At 45.4% G+C, this 23,880-nt stretch overlaps 1 long non-coding RNA gene across 6 annotated transcripts in view; it reads left to right on the top strand.

Annotated features, from left to right (window-relative positions):
• LOC309643390 overlaps positions 1–23,880 on the top strand; it is a 2,123,356-nt gene that overhangs the window by 714,069 nt on the left and 1,385,407 nt on the right. The window contains exon 1 of one of the 6 annotated variants that reach the window (XR_014253694.1): positions 20,531–20,548. The exons of 4 other annotated variants lie outside the window; for them this stretch is intronic. This is a non-coding gene — a long non-coding RNA (uncharacterized lncRNA). Of the gene's footprint in view, positions 1–20,530; positions 20,549–23,880 lie in introns of those variants that run through there. One more of the 6 variants, XR_014253695.1, reaches the window with a different exon arrangement.

The raw sequence follows: 23,880 nt of genomic DNA, 5'->3' as shown, positions 1-23,880 counted from the left end.
GTATTTATTTTTTTGGCTGCACAGGGTCTTCATTGCTGTGCACGGGCTTTCTCTAGTTGCGGCTAGCGGGGTCTACTCTTGGTTGCGGTGTGCGGGCTTCTCTTGTTGCGGAGCATGCGCTCTAGGCGCGTGGGCTTCGGTAGTTGCGGCTCACGGGCTCTAGAATGCAGGCTCAGTCGTTGTGGCACATGGGCTTAGTTGCTCCACGGCATGTGGGATCTTCCCAGACCAGGGCTCGAACCCGTGTCCCCCGCATTGCATTGGCAGGCGGATTCTTAACCACGGCGCCACCAGGGAAGCCCTAGGTGTTCTTACATAGAGTCTAAAAACAGAGGGCACTGAGCGAAGGTAGTGGTTACTAAAGGCTCAGGATCTAAATTCTACCTGTCTCTACACCCCTTCCCAGCTGTCGATTTGACCCCATTTGTGAATGCCGACCTCATTCTTCAACTTTCTCTGCCGTTTGTATACTCACCTTGAAAACTTGTTTCTGTGATGCGTTGAGCAGACACAGGGTGGCAGATTGCAGAGGTGGAAGCTGGTGGTCGGATATTTGTGGGCTGAATCTCCTTCAGTCCCATTCCCATTTCTGGTTGCGCAGAGGCCCTACTTCCTGTGTATGACGCGGAGCCATAGGATTGCGGGCAGGAGCCAAGTTCTCCATACAGTGAAGACCCCAGTGTGCCTTGGTTATAGTAATATACCTGGCTTCCTTCCTGGTAGGGAAGTGACAGGCGGCTATGCCCCTGATTTGGAATCTGAGATGGTGCTCCCTGAGCAAGCCTGGCAGAAAGTGATGGATATAGAGGGACCATGTTATTGGCGTCTGAAGTTTTATCATACTGGGCTGCCATAAACATGGAGGAAGCAGCTGGGTGCCGGTCAGTGAGTGCCAGAGTAAAGTCTCCGAGTGAAGAGGAATTCTTTTCAGTGCTTCCTGTGATGTCCCACTCAAGAACACCTGGATAGGAAGGAGCTGAAGTGGAGATCTGGCTGTGGTCAGTAACTCCAGATAACATAGTCGTGCTGGAATGTTGGTAAAGGTAGGCACTACCCATGAGTGTCTGGAAAGAGGTACCGGTAGCCGATGCCGAACTGACGGCAGGGGCAGAGACTCTGGAGAAGTTGCAGACACTTCGTGTTAGGGAAGTTGCATTGCTCACCACAGGAAGAGAATGCTGCAGAGAATTTAGAGTTCCAAGTAGAGATGGATTTTGGAAATTTTCTGTAAGAACAAGAGGGTCATGAAAAACTCAGGGAGGTTGAGAAATTCTCACTACGTTTGAGGAACAGCATTATCTTAAGGTTCTTGCTCTCAGGACACCTCTACTATCGACCCTTCCTGAGAAACCCAAAATCAGACAGTTAATGATGGCTGTAAGGACTGAGCAGTTTTCCACTCTTCTGTATTAACTGCCTGTGCTCCCATCTTGGGCACAGATGGGCAGAAGAGCCAAGTGGTATGGTTCAGACATTGTTCTCTAGGCTGGAAGCAACCTTCTCCCTGCCCTGTCTTTCCCTTCAGCCTGCACTCGTATTGACTTCTATGCTATTTCCTAGACTGGAAGCATTTTAGAACTAGGAGGCCCTTAGAGAACTTTCTCTTTTTTCAGTCTCATTTCACGAGTAAGGAAACTGAGGCTCAGAGAGGTCGGGTTGACTTGTTCAGGTTCTGTCATTATGTTAGTGTCATTACCAGGTTTCAGAACCTAAGTATCCTGACTTCCTTGCCAGGACTCCACTCTGAGCATGATAGTGCCAGAAAGCAGGAGAAATAGAACTTATAATATAAGCATTTTTTTTGTCCATTAGAAAACAGTACGGCCATTACCATTGTCATCTTCAGTGTCTCCCTTTGCTTGTGCAGTTCCCACGCTATTACCTAGAGTTGACGTATAGCTCAGTCCAACTGGTGAACTGAAAGAGTCATTTTTGCCCTCTTCAAGCCTGGTTTCTCATCCTACCTCAAAATGATTACCCGAAAGTGGATTTCTTAAGTGCTTTTGGAAAGAGAAAAGTTATCTGATTACTTCAGATTACTCATCTATAAAGTGGTTATAACACCACCACCAATAATAATAGCAGTAATAATTAATAGATGAATAAGCTGATCTATTGCGTATGATTTATATGGAGGAAGATACAATAAGTTCTAGAAAGACAAAGAAAAATCATGAAAAACATGTTACGTAACGAAAAAGAAATCCATAGATATTAATGAAAACTGGGGTATGTGGGCAAGTATCAAAGCCTAATGAATTTACTAACAAATGACATTCTGTACCATACATGCAATATTATGAAAGTGAATTTTGCCCACTCTATTTTAGTGAATACTATTAACCAAAAAACACGATGGAGGTGATAGAGGTGAATGAATTCCTAGCCAATGCATACAGACAGAGACGATAAATCAGTAAAAAATGCATAACAAGCAACAGAATGCAACAAATGTGAATGTATAGGTAGCCACAACATATATAGACAAGTATTTCAATGAAAACCGGTACAAAGCAGACAGCAAAATAGTAAGTGTAAAAGAGTTTCATTATTGTGCTCATTCATATTTTTACCCAGCAAGTAACAGGTATTAAGCCTAGGAGAAATATATCTTTCCATGAATATAACTCATATAATAAGCAGAAAGGAAGCTTAAAAAGTATCAAGAAGGTTTTTGTATTTATCCTAGAACTTAGAATCATCTTCCACATCCAAGAAGATGACATCCCAAGACCTCAAAAAACCATCATCCCTAGAATCCAATTAAAAAAGATTTTCAAATGTAAGAAAATCCAAAGGACTCCACAACATTGTTTTAGATAAACGTGGATGTTTGTGTTTTCTTTTTTTCTTTTGCCGCGCCGCGTGGCCCTGGCCGTGAAAGCACCGAGTCCTAAGCGCTGGACCGCCAGGGAATTCCCTAAATGGGGAATTAGAGATGTGGGGGCTTGACTTTTTCTTTTTCTTCTCCGGTAGCTAAGATCTACAAGCGAACGATGGCTGTTGATCAATGTGCTCTCTGTGTTAGGAAGGAAATAACTGTAAAAATTGAAAAGCAACCTTGCCTTAGAAGCTACATATCACACAAAGGAAATAGTCCTTCTGATTCAATGTAGAAGATATCATTTAAAATGTTTAATTGGTCAAATGTCTACCTAGTTTAAAAATTAGAAAGAATAGAACACTGAAAAGCAGCCCCCTAGATAACCACTTTGGTTTCTGGTTTCTAGGAAGCATCATTTCTAAAACATACTTCTAAAATGTTTCTATTCCAAACTGTCAAGTGCCAGCTGTATTCAGAGAGGCAATAAAAGAAAGAAAACGGAGTATGACTTTTCTGATAGGCTGCCCTTCCTGGTGATCCCCTGTTCTGGCCTTACTTTCCTTCTTAGTCTGTTAATGTAAGGATTTGCTACCATCAGCTTTGTTTTGCCCTGCTCTGAGCAGATTTCCCTCTGTGCTGTTTCTGCTTTAATTTAAAATCTTTGGCTCCCATCAACATTCCATGGCAAACTGCCTCTTTCTTGAGAGCTCCTCTATGCTTTCCCTCTTCATTCTTATATTTTTTTCCCATCTCTTGGTTCCTGTTGGCCTGTGCTAATGAAAACAATCCTAAACTTGCTTACGTTTGACTCTGTGCCTCCCTATATAGCCCAGTACTCTCCATCCTCTCTCCCTATTCTCTCTTTTCAACTAGTCGAAATACTAGTGGAGGGAGACCATTGGAGATGAAACATCTTGGTATATATCGCTAGTTTTCTGTGTCACCTGGCTTTTCTATGTTTCTGTTGAAACACTCTTTTGAGAAGTCTCTGATTTCATTTTCTACATGGGTACCCTTTAAGGCTCAATATTGGAAAAGAAGGGGATCAGAGTGATCAACCCAATGTGGTATCCTAACGTAACAGATAAGGAAAGCAGCAGGCTTTGTGAGGCAGTCAGTGATTTGTCCAAAGTCACACAGACAGTAAACGTCAAAGTCAAAACTGAAATTAGGTCTCCAGACTTGTAGTTCAATACTTTCCCTCATTATTCCACGCTATTTTGAATCTCCTCCTCAATTTAGGGGCACAAGAAATCGAACGCAAAACTTTCCAAAGTTTCTTTTCTTACCTGACATGGTCAGAGAAGAGGAGACATCAACTGCAGGTACAAGGGATGAGGAGACAACACTAGAGGATGTCTGAGTGGCTGCAGCTGAACGGCGCACGTGTCCAGTACAAAGGTCACTGGTTACTGGTCCAAACGGCTCCACAGAAACCCCAAGACCTCTACCAAGTGGTAGTAGGTTTGGTAGGAGAGTGATGTCACAAAGCAGGCAGTTGAAAGGTATGAGCTAGCCAATAGGGAGGTCCGATCCCCAACAGGAGGGCGGGCTTGGGTGAAGAGAGCGTAGGAGAGCTAAAACAACCCCTCAATTTCTGAGCTCTGGGGAGGAAATCCTAGAAGACAGATTTACCTCCCCCAGGCTCTTCCATTAGGGAAATCATTGCAACATTTCTTACAGACGTTCATTAATATAATTAACTAACAGTTACTTATATTCTACAGAGTATTCTATTTTATGTATCATATACTTAGAGCTATATAGATCTTATTTAACTAGTATCCTTAGGAAGGAAAGAGCCATTTAGTTTGAACTATTACAGTTGTAACTTGGTTAAAGAGCAGGGTGAAGTTTGTTGAGTGTACCCTGTGGAGAATGTTGTGGTCCAAGGCTCTTCTCTTTTAGTTTCTTCTCCTTGACTCCTACCTTCCTTGGGCTGGGCTAGGCTGGGGGCCAGGTTGGACTTGCGACTTAACATTTCTCTTCCGCTTTCTTTTTTTTTTTTTTTTTTCTTCCATTATGGGCATTGCTTCTAGGACAAGCCTTGATCTTGCATTGGATGTTCCTTCCTGTCAACTTCCAGCAGCAGGAGTCTTCTTTTCAGTGCTTGATGCTTCACGAAATAGACTCTGCCCATTGGCAGCAAATACCAGAGAGCTAGGAGACAGAGCTGGTTGCAGACCTTTCCTCTTCCAGCCTTTGGTTGCAATTGTTTTGCCCATGATTTGCTAGCTCTAGTTCCTTGGGCCACACAGGTATCCTGCCATCCAGCTCTTTTTATATGTGAGAGACATTCTGAACACTGTCCCTCTTTCTTTGCACAGAAGTATATACAGTGTGGCAGTTACCGTAATCTCCTCCCCCTTGCAAACAGCCCCTCTAGAATCTCGGACCTCTAGGACTCTCTGTCTTGCATGCTTGGGTGCAAGGCCAAGCACAATGAAGAGGAGAATAATTAGAGAAAGAGGAGGACATTGGTGGAGAACTGGGAGCAGGTAAGGTGAAAGGGCACCGGAGAAAAGAGATGCATGTAGGTTTTTTGGTTTCTGTGGGAAACAAGTTGACACACTTGGGCCTCATTTTGTATTAACAGAACAGAGAGTTGTAGATATAAGTAGCTAGATCGTGCAGCAACTGCCATGAAGTCTGTACACTGAAGAGAACAGTCTCACATCTAGTTTTCATTTTGTTTTATGTCATATTACCTTATTTATAGCATTCACTGGTATGTTTGTAGAACGCAGATGTTTTCAAATGCTCTGGTTTTGTCTACATGGTTATTTCCTTGTCCTATTTGTAAGGAATCCAACATTGTAAGACATATTGCATGTTTTTCTCTTGACGATTGTTTACCTTGAAGCGTCATGAGCTAACTTGAGCTGTTGGATTTTGTGGAGAAACTTTAAAAAGGGTCTGTGAAAAAGGCATTGTGGTGAGTCGCATTATGCACCCGAGCGTAAGGAGCAGATATCTGCCACCAGCCCAGCTTGGCCTGGATTGCCTCTGTGTTAGTTCCCCTGGTTAGTGCTTTTCTCCCTAACCACTCTTGTGACTGTGATAATGTGAGTTAAGGGCTGAGTTGCTAGTGATTTATGTGTGAGGTAGGCTGGTTTGAGGGAGGAAATCTATGGACCTAGTCATTTTCCTTGGTGGTAAGCTTTCAGGGGTGCAAAGATCGATCTTCCTGGGGACTTTTCTGGTACCAGGAAGATATCGCATAGATGGGACCTCCAAAGACACACATTTAATTTTTAGGCCTGTTGTTCCTATTATGGGATGTGAGTTTCTTCACTGATGGGGATGCTGCTTATCTGAGAAGAAACTGTGAAAGGTGGTGTAGTATAGAGGTGTGGCTTAAGCTTTTAAGTTTTCTTCAAGGTTTTTCCCCTAAGCTTCATACTTCAGACGGCCTACTTACATGAGACTAGTATGTGATGTCAGGCTAACAACTTCCTAAATACCTGCAAGCCAGATCAGTGTCTCTTTTCTCTATATTCCCATGGAAATCAAGGGTCCCGCCGAATTTTCCATCGAAACAGTTGATTTGTGCTGTCTCTAGGAATTCTACAGGGCGTACCGTTGCTTCCTAACCGGTGTCATTTGGGAGATCCACCTCTGTACGTTCAAATGATTAATTTTGAGACTCTGCTCATGTGTGCAGTAAACCCTTTAATTCCCTAAGACCTTCCTTTCCTCCATCTCATACCCCATGAAGCCCGCTTCAGTTTATCTCCTGAATTTCTTTGGAATCTGTCAGCTCTCCCTCAACATCCTAATACTGAACTTGCCTGTCTGTTGCGATTAGGTCCTAACTAGTGTCCATATATCTTGTTTCCCTCCAATCCATTCTTCACACAAGAAAGCTTCAAAGCAAGTTGGAACATTGCTCATAAACATCGCTCACAAACATTGTTTTGAGAATAGAAAACACACTGGTGGCCTTTAAGACTCTGCGTGCTCTAGAATCCTCTCTGCTTCTCTAGCCCCATCTTGTGCCACGTTTGCCCTCACTTTCTATGCTTCAGATACACTGAATTAACCTTAGTTCTCACTCATCTGACAGAAGTCAGTTGAGAAATTATTTTTCACTGTGATTCCTAGCATTAAGGAATTTGATGATCAGGTTTTGTATGAGGACTAAAACTAAACTGGGAAGTGGAAGAATTGCGTTTCAACTGTTTCAGTCAACACGCATGTATTAATGATACCTAAGTATTGAACACCGGGCTAGGTTTCATGAGGGATACAGAAGTTCTGGCCATCTCTGGTTTTGGGTATCCCTTATTTGTTGAGACCTTTGCGTTGTTTGGTTGCCTTTTGTCTGTTTTCCAGATGGGAAAACAGGAACAAGGGAAGTATAGGTTATTACTAGGTGGGGTTGAACAAGTGGAGCAGCAAACTGCAAAGCAGAAAGAAGAGGGACGTACTATAGAGGGATGTGATTTCCATTTTCAAGGCGCCTGCGTCCTGTGCAGGGAGACAGCCTAACATAAAATGTGCCTAACAAAAGATCTATTGACTTCTTACTAAAAATCTCCAGTTCATATAACCCAGGGGTTTATACCTTCTCCTTTAAAAGTTCTATTCCTGGGACTTCCCTGGTGGTCCAGTGGTGAAGACTCTGCGCTTCCAATGCAGCAGGCGTGGGTTCAATCCCTGGTTGGGGAGCTAAGATCCCACATGCTGCGCAGCCAAAGAAATTTTTTTCAAAAGTTATACTCCTGTGTTGTTGAATTTAGTGGTTTAGATTTTGTTTGAATGTTAAGAAGATTTCAGTTTATTTACCAGGAACAAACAAAACATAATGTAAAAATAGTTTCCCAGAAACGATTTCCATCGTTCTCTTCTTCCCTTTCTCCCGCAGACTGACTGGTGTTTCATCTTGACAAGTTCTCTGAAGTTCTCTGTCATTCCATAGGAAAGCGGTCTGGCTTGGAGGTTGCAATCCCAGGGAATTTTTCATCAGCGGGGAAGTCTCCATCACTACAGAGGAATCAAGGTTGAAGTCAGTCCCGGGTAAGTGAGATGCTCCCCCTAAACACCAACACAGCAGTCGTGTACCTTTCAAGGGGTTCAGGGGCAAGATGGGCAAGGCATTTCTACTAACTCTTCTTAAGGATCATGGACAGTGCCCTATGCTACGAGGTAAGCAGTGACTGTTGTAATTCTTACTGGTGATCATTTCATGTCACTGATCCTTGGCTCTCTTTGTATCTCATAGGACTGTTGTAAGTCCAATACAAAATGAGTCTTCTTTTTAAAAAACTGAAATGTTTTACAAAGCCTAGCATTCTCATATAGAGTCCTTTGAATTCTCCCCACTTTCCCGAGAGGCTAAGAACACTTCACACCATGAACTAGGAGAGGGGGTAGAGCCCTTTCTGATGAAATATAGAAACAAAGACAGAGTCTTAGCCTGCTTGCTCTCTGGACAGGATCTCGGACCACAAGGTCTTAAATCCTGGTATAAATGACGGAAGTGAGGACAGTTCAACTGGCACTCTCATAACAAGAGTTTTGAAACACCTTCCAAAGAGACTGTAGCAGTAGACGAGGGAAGGGAGTGCTACAGTGTGGTAGTACAGGGGGAATGCTCGGCTACAGCAGTGAAAAATGTGGTACCTATTGGTGTGCTCTTGGGGTTCTTGTACATGTAGCATAGATGACCTTTACAGTGTCCCTCCCACCTTCCCACCTGCATTAGGTGTTCTGTTTTTTTGTTTGTTTTTTTTTTTTAATTTACGTTTATTGATTGATTGATTGATTGAACTTATTTATTCTACGTATTTATTTTTTTGGCTGCACTGGGTCCTCATTGGTGTGCACGGGCTTTCTCTAGTTGCGGCTAGCGGGGTCTACTCTTGGTTGCGGTGTGCGGGCTTCTCATCGCGGTGGCCTCTCTTGTTGCGGAGCATGGGCTGTAGGCGCGTGGGCTTCGGTAGTTGCGGCTCACGGGCTCTGGAATGCAGGCTCAGTCGTTGTGGCACATGCGCTTAGTTGCTGCACGGCATGTGGGATCTTCGCAGACCGGGGCTCGAAGCCGTGTCCCCTGCATTGGCAGGCGCCACCAGGGAAGCCCTAGCTGTTCTTATATAGAGTCTAAAAACAGAGAGCACAGAGAGAAGGTAGTGGTTATTAAAGGCTCAGGATCTAAATTCTACCTGTCTCTACACCCCTTCCCAGCTGTCGATTTGACCCCGTTTGTGAATGCCGACCTCATTCTTCAACTTTCTCTGCCGTTTGTATACTCACCTTGAAAACTTGTTTCTGTGATGCGTTGAGCAGACACAGGGTGGCAGATTGCAGAGGTGGAAGCTGGTGGTCGGATATTTGCGGGCTGAATCTCCTTCAGTCCCATTCCCATTTCTGGTTGCGCAGAGGCCCTACTTCCTGTGTATGACGCGGAGCCATAGGATTGCGGGCAGGAGCCAAGTTCTCCATACAGTGAAGACCCCAGTGTGCCTTGGTTATAGTAATATACCTGGCTTCCTTCCTGGTAGGGAAGTGACAGGCGGCTATGCCCCTGATTTGTTCGTGGGCCTCCTGATACAGCAGTTCCCTTGGCTCTGGCCCTGTCGTCAGCTGCCCCTAGGAGGACTCTGAGCCCTAGCCACTTCTCTGGTAGATTTGCCTATTCCCCCACTATAATCACACCTGAATAAGGCAACTCAAACCTTTCAGAGATGTGTCGTGAACCTCTTGTTTTCTGAAATACCTATCTGGTGGTTGTGAGACTTAAGGCCAACCTCCCCGAGAGACTTTGTTTCTATTTCTCCTAGTAAACCTAGACTCATCTCCTGTCACCTTCAACTCTACTCCAATTGTGTTCTTTCAACCCAGACCCCTGACCCTGCTTTTTACTTCTGCCATTTCATCCTCACTCCTGCTTCCTTTCCTAAATCCATACGTCTCTTTTGGCCTTCCTAGCCCTGGGCCAAGTTCCTTCCTCTTTCCTCAGTTTTTACCCCTTTCCTTCATTCTCCCATCCAACTTTCAGGCCTTCCTTTCTCACGCCCCAGTTAGCAGCATCTCAAAATTCGAAAGGTTTATTACTCATCTATTAATTCTATTCCATTTACTTATTCGGTTCTATACCTATCTTACCTATGTATGGAAGAACCGCTGGTAGCCAAGGTGGCAGCAAGAATCCTAGCAGCTGTCACCTGACGTATCCGTAGTAGTCAGCAATTTCCATTTCTTTGTCCCTCTGGGTGAAAAATTGCAGCTTCCCCGAAGAGGTGTATCTGGCAGCATTCTCCCGTTGTTGTTGAGCCCGCCTCTTCATGGCCTCTCGCTCTGGCCTCTGCTCTTGTTCGATGGGCTTTGACATGACTGGCTCAGGCACGTTGGGTTCCCTCCATGGAACTCGTTGCTTGCTGAAGTCTTGGAGTAGAAGTTGGGTTTGGAGCTTGGGTGGGGACTGGCGCTTAGTCACAGCAGGGGGAACAGGCTCGCGCTGGAGAGAAGCGCCAGATGAAGTTTTGTAGGGTGCAGGCCTAGGAGCAGCAGGCTGAGGGACACGAGGCTGGGTATGGTTGGTCCAAGCCGGTTGGGTTGGGTTGGCCACAGTTGGCTGAGCTGGTTTGGCGGGACCTGGCAAAGAGGCAGGAGCTGGCTGGGATGAATTGACTGCAGCAGGTTGAGCTGAGTCAGTAGAACCAGGCTGGGCACGGTAAGCCACAGCAGGCCGATGTGAGGCCAGAGACTGTGGCCTCCGAGGAGCGGGTCGAGCTTGAGGCTTGTCCCAGGCAGAAAAAGGCAGAGGTATCAACTTGACCTTCCCAGGAGGAGGCCGCTCACACTGGGATGGAGATGGACACTCTGTTTCAGCACTGCTGTCTGGTTTCTGGGCTTGGACTTGCGTTTTCTCAGGCCTCTTACCCTCACGTGGGGTATGCCGCCGTGGCTGGATCGCTGGGGGTGGCTGGGGGTCTTTGGGGTTGCTTGAATTTCCCAAGAGCCGACAGGAAGAGAGCCCAGTTTTCGTCTCATTCTTCTTCCCCAGCGCATGAAGAACCTTCACAGACTCCAGCATGCGCACGCCAAGGGAGGTTCGAGGCTTTTGAAAGCTCTCTTGGCGAAGCTCAGTTTGGTGTTCCTTTCGCTTCGTGTTGGGGATTGCTGGCTTGTCTTCTGCCTTGACTTTGTTCCCTGACTGCTTGTTCTCTTCAGCCTTGTTTCTTCCTCTGGTCCTTTTGGTCTTTTCCTGCCCATGGCTCTCAGTTTTGCTGATCTTTCCGGATGCAGCTTTCTGAGGTTTGCCTTGAGAGTGCTTGGCCGTGTTCGCAGGAGCCCTGTCACTGACTGCAGCAGTGCATATAACCGCTTCTCCCCCTAACAGGCACTCTGGATCCTTTGGCTGGATTTTGGCCTTGGGAGCACCACCGATAGGCTCAGAGGCTTTCTGTTTGTTCTTCCTGGGTTGATCAGAGGGAACCTTTACGACACTTGGCTTTTCCTGCACCTGATTCACCTTAATGGCTCTGGTGTCTTCAGCTTTGATCACGTTGGGACCTTGGGATCGATCAAGATCTTTCCAAGAATTAAAGAGCTGGGGAAGGTGAATATCCTCCGCCAGTGTAGTAATGTCTGCAAGACCACTGCTAGGTTCAGTCCCATTTTCAAGTGTCCCTAGGTCCTGACGACTCAGGCTGTTCTCTCCCAGATCAGCATTTTCAGAACCAGGCTGCTCCTCTTGGCTGAGGGGATCGGTGCAGGCCAGCGGCTGGGGAATATCAGGGATTCCCAAAGGGAGTAGTGGAGGATCTTGGTTTTCTATTGGGATCTGGTAGGCCTCCAGAGGCTTTGACAGCTTGGTTTTGATATCCTCCACGTTCTTACTCTCTGTTTGTCCCTGGCTTGGAGCTGGAGGCAGGGCCAGGAGACGCCTGGCACTCTGGACTGGAGCTGTCACTGAAATGTCCCCAAGTTCAGATGGTGGGTTACTCTCAAGTATGTGACTGTTTCTGCTACTGCAGGACTTGGGGAGTTCTTGAGTTTGTGTCACACAAAACGTCTGGCTTGGAGGTTGCAATCCCAGGGAATTTTTCATCACCAGGGAAGGCTCCATCACTACAAAGGGATCAAGGGAGAAGTCAGTCCCTGGTAAATGAGATGCTCCCCCTAAACACCAACACAGCAGTCATGTACCTTTCAAGGGGTTCAGGGGCAAGATGGGCAAGGCATTTCTACTAACTCTTCTTAAGGATCATGGACAGTGCCCTATGCTACGAGGTAAGCGGTGACTGTTGTAATGCTTAACTGGTGATCATTTCATGTCACTGATCCTTGGCTCTCTTTGTATCTCATAGGACTGTTGTAAGTCCAATACAAAATGAGTCTTCTTTTTAAACAACTGAAATGTTTTACAAAGCCTAGCATTCTCATATAGAGTCCTTTCAATTCTCCCCACTTTCCCGAGAGGCTAAGAACACTTCACACCATGAACTAGGAGAGGGGGTAGAGCCCTTTCTGATGAAATACAGAAACAAAGACAGAGTCTTAGCCTGCTTGCTCTCTGGACAGGATCTCGGACCACAAGGTCTTAAATCCTGGTATAAATGACGGAAGTGAGGACACTTCAACTGGCACTCTCATAACAAGAGTTCTGAGACACCTTCCAAAGAGACTGTAGCAGTAGACGAGGGAAGGGAGTGCTACAGTGTGGTAGTACAGGGGGAATGCTCGGCTACAGCAGTGAAAAATGTGGTACCTATTGGTGTGCTCTCGGGGTTCTTGTACATGTAGCATAGATGACCTTTACAGTGTCCCTGCCACCTTCCCACCTGCATTAGGTGTTCTTTTTGTTTTTTTGTTTTTTTGTTTTTTTTAAATTTACGTTTATTTATTGATTGATTGTTTGAACTTATTTATTCTACGTATTTATTTTTTTGGCTGCACAGGGTCTTCATTGCTGTGCACGGGCTTTCTCTAGTTGCGGCTAGCGGGGTCTACTCTTGGTTGCGGTGTGCGGGCTTCTCTTGTTGCGGAGCATGCGCTCTAGGCGCGTGGGCTTCGGTAGTTGCGGCTCACGGGCTCTAGAATGCAGGCTCAGTCGTTGTGGCACATGGGCTTAGTTGCTCCACGGCATGTGGGATCTTCCCAGACCAGGGCTCGAACCCGTGTCCGCCGCATTGCATTGGCAGGCGGATTCTTAACCACGGCGCCACCAGGGAAGCCCTAGGTGTTCTTATATAGAGTCTAAAAACAGAGGGCACTGAGCGAAGGTAGTGGTTACTGAAGGCTCAGGATCTAAATTCTACCTGTCTCTACACCCCTTCCCAGCTGTCGATTTGACCCCATTTGTGAATGCCGACCTCATTCTTCAACTTTCTCTGCCGTTTGTATACTCACCTTGAAAACTTGTTTCTGTGATGCGTTGAGCAGACACAGGGTGGCAGATTGCAGAGGTGGAAGCTGGTGGTCGGATATTTGTGGGCTGAATCTCCTTCAGTCCCATTCCCATTTCTGGTTGCGCAGAGGCCCTACTTCCTGTGTATGACGCGGAGCCATAGGATTGCGGGCAGGAGCCAAGTTCTCCATACAGTGAAGACCCCAGTGTGCCTTGGTTATAGTAATATACCTGGCTTCCTTCCTGGTAGGGAAGTGACAGGCGGCTATGCCCCTGATTTGGAATCTGAGATGGTGCTCCCTGAGCAAGCCTGGCAGAAAGTGATGGATATAGAGGGACCATGTTATTGGCGTCTGAAGTTTTATCATCCTGGGCTGCCATAAACATGGAGGAAGCAGCTGGGTGCCGGTCAGTGAGTGCCAGAGTAAAGTCTCCGAGTGAAGAGGAATTCTTTTCAGTGCTTCCTGTGATGTCCCACTCAAGAACACCTGGATAGGAAGGAGCTGAAGTGGAGATCTGGCTGTGGTCAGTAACTCCAGATAACATAGTCGTGCTGGAATGTTGGTAAAGGTAGGCACTACCCATGAGTGTCTGGAAAGAGGTACCGGTAGCCGATGCCGAACTGACGGCAGGGGCAGAGACTCTGGAGAAGTTGCAGACACTTCGTGTTAGGGAAGTTGCATTGCTCACCACAGGAAGAGAATGCTGCAGAGAATTTAGAGTTCCAAGTAGAGATGGATTTTGGAAATTTTCTGTAAGAACAAGAGGGTCATGAAAAACTCAGGGAGGTTGAGAAATTCTCACTACGTTTGAGGAACAGCATTATCTTAAGGTTCTTGCTCTCAGGACACCTCTACTATCGACCCTTCCTGAGAAACCCAAAATCAGACAGTTAATGATGGCTGTAAGGACTGAGCAGTTTTCCACTCTTCTGTATTAACTGCCTGTGCTCCCATCTTGGGCACAGATGGGCAGAAGAGCCAAGTGGTATGGTTCAGACATTGTTCTCTAGGCTGGAAGCAACCTTCTCCCTGCCCTGTCTTTCCCTTCAGCCTGCACTCGTATTGACTTCTATGCTATTTCCTAGACTGGAAGCATTTTAGAACTAGGAGGCCCTTAGAGAACTTTCTCTTTTTTCAGTCTCATTTCACGAGTAAGGAAACTGAGGCTCAGAGAGGTCGGGTTGACTTGTTCAGGTTCTCTCATTATGTTAGTGTCATTACCAGGTTTCAGAACCTAAGTATCCTGACTTCCTTGCCAGGACTCCACTCTGAGCATGATAGTGCCAGAAAGCAGGAGAAATAGAACTTATAATATAAGCATTTTTTTTGTCCATTAGAAAACAGTACGGCCATTACCATTGTCATCTTCAGTGTCTCCCTTTGCTTGTGCAGTTCCCACGCTATTACCTAGAGTTGACGTATAGCTCAGTCCAACTGGTGAACTGAAAGAGTCATTTTTGCCCTCTTCAAGCCTGGTTTCTCATCCTACCTCAAAATGATTACCCGAAAGTGGATTTCTTAAGTGCTTTTGGAAAGAGAAAAGTTATCTGATTACTTCAGATTACTCATCTATAAAGTGGTTATAACACCACCACCAATAATAATAGCAGTAATAATTAATAGATGAATAAGCTGATCTATTGCGTATGATTTATATGGAGGAAGATACAATAAGTTCTAGAAAGACAAAGAAAAATCATGAAAAACATGTTACGTAACGAAAAAGAAATCCATAGATATTAATGAAAACTGGGGTATGTGGGCAAGTATCAAAGCCTAATGAATTTACTAACAAATGACATTCTGTACCATACATGCAATATTATGAAAGTGAATTTTGCCCACTCTATTTTAGTGAATACTATTAACCAAAAAACACGATGGAGGTGATAGAGGTGAATGAATTCCTAGCCAATGCATACAGACAGAGACGATAAATCAGTAAAAAATGCATAACAAGCAACAGAATGCAACAAATGTGAATGTATAGGTAGCCACAACATATATAGACAAGTATTTCAATGAAAACCGGTACAAAGCAGACAGCAAAATAGTAAGTGTAAAAGAGTTTCATTATTGTGCTCATTCATATTTTTACCCAGCAAGTAACAGGTATTAAGCCTAGGAGAAATATATCTTTCCATGAATATAACTCATATAATAAGCAGAAAGGAAGCTTAAAAAGTATCAAGAAGGTTTTTGTATTTATCCTAGAACTTAGAATCATCTTCCACATCCAAGAAGATGACATCCCAAGACCTCAAAAAACCATCATCCCTAGAATCCAATTAAAAAAGATTTTCAAATGTAAGAAAATCCAAAGGACTCCACAACATTGTTTTAGATAAACGTGGATGTTTGTGTTTTCTTTTTTTCTTTTGCCGCGCCGCGTGGCCCTGGCCGTGAAAGCACCGAGTCCTAAGCGCTGGACCGCCAGGGAATTCCCTAAATGGGGAATTAGAGATGTGGGGGCTTGACTTTTTCTTTTTCTTCTCCGGTAGCTAAGATCTACAAGCGAACGATGGCTGTTGATCAATGTGCTCTCTGTGTTAGGAAGGAAATAACTGTAAAAATTGAAAAGCAACCTTGCCTTAGAAGCTACATATCACACAAAGGAAATAGTCCTTCTGATTCAATGTAGAAGATATCATTTAAAATGTTTAATTGGTCAAATGTCTACCTAGTTTAAAAATTAGAAAGAATAGAACACTGAAAAGCAGCCCCCTAGATAACCACTTTGGTTTCTGGTTTCTAGGAAGCATCATTTCTAAAACATACTTCTAAAATGTTTCTATTCCAAACTGTCAAGTGCCAGCTGTATTCAGAGAGGCAATAAAAGAAAGAAAACGGAGTATGACTTTTCTGATAGGCTGCCCTTCCTGGTGATCCCCTGTTCTGGCCTTACTTTCCTTCTTAGTCTGTTAATGTAAGGATTTGCTACCATCAGCTTTGTTTTGCCCTGCTCTGAGCAGATTTCCCTCTGTGCTGTTTCTGCTTTAATTTAAAATCTTTGGCTCCCATCAACATTCCATGGCAAACTGCCTCTTTCTTGAGAGCTCCTCTATGCTTTCCCTCTTCATTCTTATATTTTTTTCCCATCTCTTGGTTCCTGTTGGCCTGTGCTAATGAAAACAATCCTAAACTTGCTTACGTTTGACTCTGTGCCTCCCTATATAGCCCAGTACTCTCCATCCTCTCTCCCTATTCTCTCTTTTCAACTAGTCGAAATACTAGTGGAGGGAGACCATTGGAGATGAAACATCTTGGTATATATCGCTAGTTTTCTGTGTCACCTGGCTTTTCTATGTTTCTGTTGAAACACTCTTTTGAGAAGTCTCTGATTTCATTTTCTACATGGGTACCCTTTAAGGCTCAATATTGGAAAAGAAGGGGATCAGAGTGATCAACCCAATGTGGTATCCTAACGTAACAGATAAGGAAAGCAGCAGGCTTTGTGAGGCAGTCAGTGATTTGTCCAAAGTCACACAGACAGTAAACGTCAAAGTCAAAACTGAAATTAGGTCTCCAGACTTGTAGTTCAATACTTTCCCTCATTATTCCACGCTATTTTGAATCTCCTCCTCAATTTAGGGGCACAAGAAATCGAACGCAAAACTTTCCAAAGTTTCTTTTCTTACCTGACATGGTCAGAGAAGAGGAGACATCAACTGCAGGTACAAGGGATGAGGAGACAACACTAGAGGATGTCTGAGTGGCTGCAGCTGAACGGCGCACGTGTCCAGTACAAAGGTCACTGGTTACTGGTCCAAACGGCTCCACGGAAACCCCAAGACCTCTACCAAGTGGTAGTAGGTTTGGTAGGAGAGTGATGTCACAAAGCAGGCAGTTGAAAGGTATGAGCTAGCCAATAGGGAGGTCCGATCCCCAACAGGAGGGCGGGCTTGGGTGAAGAGAGCGTAGGAGAGCTAAAACAACCCCTCAATTTCTGAGCTCTGGGGAGGAAATCCTAGAAGACAGATTTACCTCCCCCAGGCTCTTCCATTAGGGAAATCATTGCAACATTTCTTACAGACGTTCATTAATATAATTAACTAACAGTTACTTATATTCTACAGAGTATTCTATTTTATGTATCATATACTTAGAGCTATATAGATCTTATTTAACTAGTATCCTTAGGAAGGAAAGAGCCATGTAGTTTGAACTATTACAGTTGTAACTTGGTTAAAGAGCAGGGTGAAGTTTGTTGAGTGTACCCTGTGGAGAATGTTGTGGTCCAAGGCTCTTCTCTTTTAGTTTCTTCTCCTTGACTCCTACCTTCCTTGGGCTGGGCTAGGCTGGGGGCCAGGTTGGACTTGCGACTTAACATTTCTCTTCCGCTTTCTTTTTTTTTTTTTTTTTTCTTCCATTATGGGCATTGCTTCTAGGACAAGCCTTGATCTTGCATTGGATGTTCCTTCCTGTCAACTTCCAGCAGCAGGAGTCTTCTTTTCAGTGCTTGATGCTTCACGAAATAGACTCTGCCCATTGGCAGCAAATACCAGAGAGCCAGGAGACAGAGCTGGTTGCAGACCTTTCCTCTTCCAGCCTTTGGTTGCAATTGTTTTGCCCATGATTTGCTAGCTCTAGTTCCTTGGGCCACACAGGTATCCTGCCATCCAGCTCTTTTTATATGTGAGAGACATTCTGAACACTGTCCCTCTTTCTTTGCACAGAAGTATATACAGTGTGGCAGTTACCGTAATCTCCTCCCCCTTGCAAACAGCCCCTCTAGAATCTCGGACCTCTAGGACTCTCTGTCTTGCATGCTTGGGTGCAAGGCCAAGCACAATGAAGAGGAGAATAATTAGAGAAAGAGGAGGACATTGGTGGAGAACTGGGAGCAGGTAAGGTGAAAGGGCACCGGAGAAAAGAGATGCATGTAGGTTTTTTGGTTTCTGTGGGAAACAAGTTGACACACTTGGGCCTCATTTTGTATTAACAGAACAGAGAGTTGTAGATATAAGTAGCTAGATCGTGCAGCAACTGCCATGAAGTCTGTACACTGAAGAGAACAGTCTCACATCTAGTTTTCATTTTGTTTTATGTCATATTACCTTATTTATAGCATTCACTGGTATGTTTGTAGAACGCAGATGTTTTCAAATGCTCTGGTTTTGTCTACATGGTTATTTCCTTGTCCTATTTGTAAGGAATCCAACATTGTAAGACATATTGCATGTTTTTCTCTTGACGATTGTTTACCTTGAAGCGTCATGAGCTAACTTGAGCTGTTGGATTTTGTGGAGAAACTTTAAAAAGGGTCTGTGAAAAAGGCATTGTGGTGAGTCGCATTATGCACCCGAGCGTAAGGAGCAGATATCTGCCACCAGCCCAGCTTGGCCTGGATTGCCTCTGTGTTAGTTCCCCTGGTTAGTGCTTTTCTCCCTAACCACTCTTGTGACTGTGATAATGTGAGTTAAGGGCTGAGTTGCTAGTGATTTATGTGTGAGGTAGGCTGGTTTGAGGGAGGAAATCTATGGACCTAGTCATTTTCCTTGGTGGTAAGCTTTCAGGGGTGCAAAGATCGATCTTCCTGGGGACTTTTCTGGTACCAGGAAGATATCGCATAGATGGGACCTCCAAAGACACACATTTAATTTTTAGGCCTGTTGTTCCTATTATGGGATGTGAGTTTCTTCACTGATGGGGATGCTGCTTATCTGAGAAGAAACTGTGAAAGGTGGTGTAGTATAGAGGTGTGGCTTAAGCTTTTAAGTTTTCTTCAAGGTTTTTCCCCTAAGCTTCATACTTCAGACGGCCTACTTACATGAGACTAGTATGTGATGTCAGGCTAACAACTTCCTAAATACCTGCAAGCCAGATCAGTGTCTCTTTTCTCTATATTCCCATGGAAATCAAGGGTCCCGCCGAATTTTCCATCGAAACAGTTGATTTGTGCTGTCTCTAGGAATTCTACAGGGCGTACCGTTGCTTCCTAACCGGTGTCATTTGGGAGATCCACCTCTGTACGTTCAAATGATTAATTTTGAGACTCTGCTCATGTGTGCAGTAAACCCTTTAATTCCCTAAGACCTTCCTTTCCTCCATCTCATACCCCATGAAGCCCGCTTCAGTTTATCTCCTGAATTTCTTTGGAATCTGTCAGCTCTCCCTCAACATCCTAATACTGAACTTGCCTGTCTGTTGCGATTAGGTCCTAACTAGTGTCCATATATCTTGTTTCCCTCCAATCCATTCTTCACACAAGAAAGCTTCAAAGCAAGTTGGAACATTGCTCATAAACATCGCTCACAAACATTGTTTTGAGAATAGAAAACACACTGGTGGCCTTTAAGACTCTGCGTGCTCTAGAATCCTCTCTGCTTCTCTAGCCCCATCTTGTGCCACGTTTGCCCTCACTTTCTATGCTTCAGATACACTGAATTAACCTTAGTTCTCACTCATCTGACAGAAGTCAGTTGAGAAATTATTTTTCACTGTGATTCCTAGCATTAAGGAATTTGATGATCAGGTTTTGTATGAGGACTAAAACTAAACTGGGAAGTGGAAGAATTGCGTTTCAACTGTTTCAGTCAACACGCATGTATTAATGATACCTAAGTATTGAACACCGGGCTAGGTTTCATGAGGGATACAGAAGTTCTGGCCATCTCTGGTTTTGGGTATCCCTTATTTGTTGAGACCTTTGCGTTGTTTGGTTGCCTTTTGTCTGTTTTCCAGATGGGAAAACAGGAACAAGGGAAGTATAGGTTATTACTAGGTGGGGTTGAACAAGTGGAGCAGCAAACTGCAAAGCAGAAAGAAGAGGGACGTACTATAGAGGGATGTGATTTCCATTTTCAAGGCGCCTGCGTCCTGTGCAGGGAGACAGCCTAACATAAAATGTGCCTAACAAAAGATCTATTGACTTCTTACTAAAAATCTCCAGTTCATATAACCCAGGGGTTTATACCTTCTCCTTTAAAAGTTCTATTCCTGGGACTTCCCTGGTGGTCCAGTGGTGAAGACTCTGCGCTTCCAATGCAGCAGGCGTGGGTTCAATCCCTGGTTGGGGAGCTAAGATCCCACATGCTGCGCAGCCAAAGAAATTTTTTTCAAAAGTTATACTCCTGTGTTGTTGAATTTAGTGGTTTAGATTTTGTTTGAATGTTAAGAAGATTTCAGTTTATTTACCAGGAACAAACAAAACATAATGTAAAAATAGTTTCCCAGAAACGATTTCCATCGTTCTCTTCTTCCCTTTCTCCCGCAGACTGACTGGTGTTTCATCTTGACAAGTTCTCTGAAGTTCTCTGTCATTCCATAGGAAAGCGGTCTGGCTTGGAGGTTGCAATCCCAGGGAATTTTTCATCAGCGGGGAAGTCTCCATCACTACAGAGGAATCAAGGGAGAAGTCAGTCCCGGGTAAGTGAGATGCTCCCCCTAAACACCAACACAGCAGTCGTGTACCTTTCAAGGGGTTCAGGGGCAAGATGGGCAAGGCATTTCTACTAACTCTTCTTAAGGATCATGGACAGTGTGCCCTATGCTACGAGGTAAGCGGTGACTGTTGTAATTCTTACTGGTGATCATTTCATGTCACTGATCCTTGGCTCTCTTTGTATCTCATAGGACTGTTGTAAGTCCAATACAAAATGAGTCTTCTTTTTAAAAAACTGAAATGTTTTACAAAGCCTAGCATTCTCATAGAGAGTCCTTTGAATTCTCCCCACTTTCCCGAGAGGCTAAGAACACTAGTTCACACCATGAACTAGGAGAGGGGGTAGAGCCCTTTCTGATGAAATATAGAAACAAAGACAGAGTCTTAGCCTGCTTGCTCTCTGGACAGGATCTCGGACCACAAGGTCTTAAATCCTGGTATAAATGACGGAAGTGAGGACACTTCAACTGGCACTCTCATAACAAGAGTTCTGAAACACCTTCCAAAGAGACTGTAGCAGTAGACGAGGGAAGGGAGTGCTACAGTGTGGTAGTACAGGGGGAATGCTCGGCTACAGCAGTGAAAAATGTGGTACCTATTGGTGTGCTCTCGGGGTTCTTGTACATGTAGCATAGATGACCTTTACAGTGTCCCTCCCACCTTCCCACCTGCATTAGGTGTTCTGTTTTTTTGTTTGTTTTTTTTTTTTTAATTTACGTTTATTGATTGATTGATTGATTGAACTTATTTATTCTACGTATTTATTTTTTTGGCTGCACTGGGTCCTCATTGGTGTGCACGGGCTTTCTCTAGTTGCGGCTAGCGGGGTCTACTCTTGGTTGCGGTGTGCGGGCTTCTCATCGCGGTGGCCTCTCTTGTTGCGGAGCATGGGCTGTAGGCGCGTGGGCTTCGGTAGTTGCGGCTCACGGGCTCTGGAATGCAGGCTCAGTCGTTGTGGCACATGCGCTTAGTTGCTGCACGGCATGTGGGATCTTCGCAGACCGGGGCTCGAAGCCGTGTCCCCTGCATTGGCAGGCGCCACCAGGGAAGCCCTAGCTGTTCTTATATAGAGTCTAAAAACAGAGAGCACTGAGAGAAGGTAGTGGTTATTAAAGGCTCAGGATCTAAATTCTACCTGTCTCTACACCCCTTCCCAGCTGTCGATTTGACCCCGTTTGTGAATGCCGACCTCATTCTTCAACTTTCTCTGCCGTTTGTATACTCACCTTGAAAACTTGTTTCTGTGATGCGTTGAGCAGACACAGGGTGGCAGATTGCAGAGGTGGAAGCTGGTGGTCGGATATTTGTGGGCTGAATCTCCTTCAGTCCCATTCCCATTTCTGGTTGCGCAGAGGCCCTACTTCCTGTGTATGACGCGGAGCCATAGGATTGCGGGCAGGAGCCAAGTTCTCCATACAGTGAAGACCCCAGTGTGCCTTGGTTATAGTAATATACCTGGCTTCCTTCCTGGTAGGGAAGTGACAGGCGGCTATGCCCCTGATTTGTTCGTGGGCCTCCTGATACAGCAGTTCCCTTGGCTCTGGCCCTGTCGTCAGCTGCCCCTAGGAGGACTCTGAGCCCTAGCCACTTCTCTGGTAGATTTGCCTATTCCCCCACTATAATCACACCTGAATAAGGCAACTCAAACCTTTCAGAGATGTGTCGTGAACCTCTTGTTTTCTGAAATACCTATCTGGTGGTTGTGAGACTTAAGGCCAACCTCCCCGAGAGACTTTGTTTCTATTTCTCCTAGTAAACCTAGACTCATCTCCTGTCACCTTCAACTCTACTCCAATTGTGTTCTTTCAACCCAGACCCCTGACCCTGCTTTTTACTTCTGCCATTTCATCCTCACTCCTGCTTCCTTTCCTAAATCCATACGTCTCTTTTGGCCTTCCTAGCCCTGGGCCAAGTTCCTTCCTCTTTCCTCAGTTTTTACCCCTTTCCTTCATTCTCCCATCCAACTTTCAGGCCTTCCTTTCTCACGCCCCAGTTAGCAGCATCTCAAAATTCGAAAGGTTTATTACTCATCTATTAATTCTATTCCATTTACTTATTCGGTTCTATACCTATCTTACCTATGTATGGAAGAACCGCTGGTAGCCAAGGTGGCAGCAAGAATCCTAGCAGCTGTCACCTGACGTATCCGTAGTAGTCAGCAATTTCCATTTCTTTGTCCCTCTGGGTGAAAAATTGCAGCTTCCCCGAAGAGGTGTATCTGGCAGCATTCTCCCGTTGTTGTTGAGCCCGCCTCTTCATGGCCTCTCGCTCTGGCCTCTGCTCTTGTTCGATGGGCTTTGACATGACTGGCTCAGGCACGTTGGGTTCCCTCCATGGAACTCGTTGCTTGCTGAAGTCTTGGAGTAGAAGTTGGGTTTGGAGCTTGGGTGGGGACTGGCGCTTAGTCACAGCAGGGGGAACAGGCTCGCGCTGGAGAGAAGCGCCAGATGAAGTTTTGTAGGGTGCAGGCCTAGGAGCAGCAGGCTGAGGGACACGAGGCTGGGTATGGTTGGTCCAAGCCGGTTGGGTTGGGTTGGCCACAGTTGGCTGAGCTGGTTTGGCGGGACCTGGCAAAGAGGCAGGAGCTGGCTGGGATGAATTGACTGCAGCAGGTTGAGCTGAGTCAGTAGAACCAGGCTGGGCACGGTAAGCCACAGCAGGCCGATGTGAGGCCAGAGACTGTGGCCTCCGAGGAGCGGGTCGAGCTTGAGGCTTGTCCCAGGCAGAAAAAGGCAGAGGTATCAACTTGACCTTCCCAGGAGGAGGCCGCTCACACTGGGATGGAGATGGACACTCTGTTTCAGCACTGCTGTCTGGTTTCTGGGCTTGGACTTGCGTTTTCTCAGGCCTCTTACCCTCACGTGGGGTATGCCGCCGTGGCTGGATCGCTGGGGGTGGCTGGGGGTCTTTGGGGTTGCTTGAATTTCCCAAGAGCCGACAGGAAGAGAGCCCAGTTTTCGTCTCATTCTTCTTCCCCAGCGCATGAAGAACCTTCACAGACTCCAGCATGCGCACGCCAAGGGAGGTTCGAGGCTTTTGAAAGCTCTCTTGGCGAAGCTCAGTTTGGTGTTCCTTTCGCTTCGTGTTGGGGATTGCTGGCTTGTCTTCTGCCTTGACTTTGTTCCCTGACTGCTTGTTCTCTTCAGCCTTGTTTCTTCCTCTGGTCCTTTTGGTCTTTTCCTGCCCATGGCTCTCAGTTTTGCTGATCTTTCCGGATGCAGCTTTCTGAGGTTTGCCTTGAGAGTGCTTGGCCGTGTTCGCAGGAGCCCTGTCACTGACTGCAGCAGTGCATATAACCGCTTCTCCCCCTAACAGG

Source organism: Balaenoptera physalus (genome assembly GCF_965194825.1).
Source record: "Balaenoptera physalus genome assembly, chromosome: 15".
Lineage (NCBI taxonomy): Eukaryota > Metazoa > Chordata > Mammalia > Artiodactyla > Balaenopteridae > Balaenoptera > Balaenoptera physalus.
This window is presented reverse-complemented; position numbering and strand designations above follow the sequence as displayed.